The sequence below is a fragment of the Colobus angolensis genome, unplaced genomic scaffold (genome assembly GCF_000951035.1).
Source record: "Colobus angolensis palliatus isolate OR3802 unplaced genomic scaffold, Cang.pa_1.0 Scaffold119, whole genome shotgun sequence".
Classification (NCBI taxonomy): Eukaryota; Metazoa; Chordata; class Mammalia; order Primates; family Cercopithecidae; genus Colobus; species Colobus angolensis.
Genome location: NW_012113030.1, coordinates 7,131,188 through 7,133,267, shown reverse-complemented (window position 1 = coordinate 7,133,267; position 2,080 = coordinate 7,131,188). Strand labels below are relative to the sequence as shown.

General features: G+C 49.3%; 1 protein-coding gene across 1 annotated transcript in view; it reads right to left on the bottom strand.

Moving 5' to 3' along the window:
* ZNF541 (zinc finger protein 541) overlaps positions 1 to 2,080 on the bottom strand; it is a 56,814-nt gene extending 54,734 nt beyond the window's left edge. Inside the window, exons 1-2 of the mRNA XM_011926693.1 lie at positions 2,052 to 2,080; positions 850 to 997 (exon numbers count right to left, since the gene is read on the bottom strand). The gene's annotated coding sequence lies outside the window, so the exon portion shown is untranslated. The remainder of the gene's footprint in view (positions 1 to 849; positions 998 to 2,051) is intronic.

Genomic DNA, 2,080 nt, shown 5'->3' with positions numbered 1-2,080 from the left:
GCTTCCACCTCCCAAAGTGCTGGAATTATAGGCATGAGCCACTGTGCCCCACCTACACTGTCTTATTTGATTCTTAAATTACCAAATGTGTTACTAGCATTTAAAAATCAGAAGGTTTCAGCCGGGCGCGGTGGCTCATGTCTGTAATCCCAGCACTTTGGGAGGCCGAGGTGGGTGGATCACAAGGTCGGGAATTCAAGACCAGCCTGGCCAACATGGTGAAACCCTGTCTCTACTAAAAATATCAAAAAAATTAGCTGGGCCTGGTGGCGGGTGCCTGTAATCCCAGCTACTAGGGAGGCTGAGGCAGAGAATTGCTTGAATCCAGGAGGTGGAGGTTGCAGTGAGCTGAGATCAACCACTGCAATCCAGCCTGGGTGACAGAGCAAGACTCCGTCTCAAAAAAAACAAACAAAAATCAGAACGTTTCATCTAAGGATAGTTTTCTGGCCTTTTCTCAAAGAAATCAAAAGTTCTGGCAACACTGGCCTGGCATTTCCACTGGCTGGCATCACTTGGATGGGACATACAATCTTTGGTTCACAGCAATCCTTACTTCTTCCCTTTACCTGTGTCTTACCTGTAAGTATCGGAGTTGCTACCCTGAGCTAGGGAAGGAAAAAACGTTTTTTGCAATAAATGTCAATAAAGAAACACACATCAGTCTGTCTGCACTCCTCCTAACTGGTCAACATGCACAACAAACAGCCCTTTTCCCTATTTGACTTCTCCAAAGCAGTAACTTCTATGATCTCACCATTAGTATGGACTTTGGGATTGCTTAGAAACCCTCTTGAAAAAGAAAGACATCTATCCAACAAAGCAGATGTGCAAAGGAAGGCAACTCACCAGAAGAGCAAGTGAGTGAATCTCCAGGGAACAGGAGGACCCCCGTTTAGGCCCCACAGGGAGGGGGTTCAGGTGACAAGCAGACCACTGGATATGTCCTCCTGGAACGCTGAGTGGTAAATGCAGGACACTCTCAATTTCTTTTGCCCTGAAAGCAGGTGGCGGGAAGGAAGAAGCAGTCAGGACTTGGGTCACAAAGAAACAAGAACACAGATGTGAAATTGGAGAAGAGTAACAATTTTTGGAAGAAGGCAGAAAGCAGTATCAACAGGGGAGATGTGAGTGGGGAGGAAAGGTTTTTTTGATAAGAGGAAATAATTGTTCCTTCTTTCCTTATTTTTCCCCCTGGGAAGAGACCTAGAGAATTTTACTGGGAGAAGCTTAATTAGGGCAGAACTGGTGATAAAAGGAGGATATCTGCTGGACAGTTGGGGGTAGGGGAGGAGGACTGGAAATATAAACATTAGACGAAAGAGAAACTGGAAGGAATGAGTTGGTTTGTTCTAAGGGAAAAGATATTCCAAAAAGGGGCACTCTAGGTGTGAAGAAAAAAATTTTGCTGGAAAGTGATCCTGAATGGACAAAAAAAAAACAAAAAACAAAACTGGATTAATTTTTTTTTTTTTTTTTTTGGCGCTACAGGAAGTTTCTTAAAGGAGAGGGAGGGGCACGTCAAGGGAGGAGAGATTTGGAGTTTTGCTGGAAGATCCTAAAACGGGACAAATCTGTGTGCCCCAAAGTGGGACTATGGAGGAGGAAGGGGGGTTTTGAGCACAAGGGGCCTGGAAGGGGCTAGCGAATGCAAGGCCGAGATGCAGAAGGTGCGAAGGTCGGGTAGGGCCCGCGGCGCGAGCTCGGGGGCTGCGAGGGGGCAGTTGAGGCCTGGGGGGACGGAGTGGGAAAGAAAAGGGGGTGCAGTGGGCCAGGGGCTCCTGAGGAGGGTCTTCTCCAAGGGGGAAGGGCCTGTGGCGTGCAGCGGAGCCCGGAGCTGCTGGAGTGCAGAAGGTGCGTGCGTGACGCGGGGTGAGGGGCGCCCGCCGCTCCTGCTGCGCCCCTCGAAAGGCAGACGGGGCCCCCTAAAAAAAGAAATAAAGAAACGAATGAGATTGTAAAAAGGGGGACGGGCTGAAAAAGGAGGAAAGAATAAGAATGGGGGATACGGAGGAAAGGGAGGGGCAGGGGCAGCAGCAACCGGGTTTTACCCGCCCCCGGGGGCTCGCGCGCCGGGCCT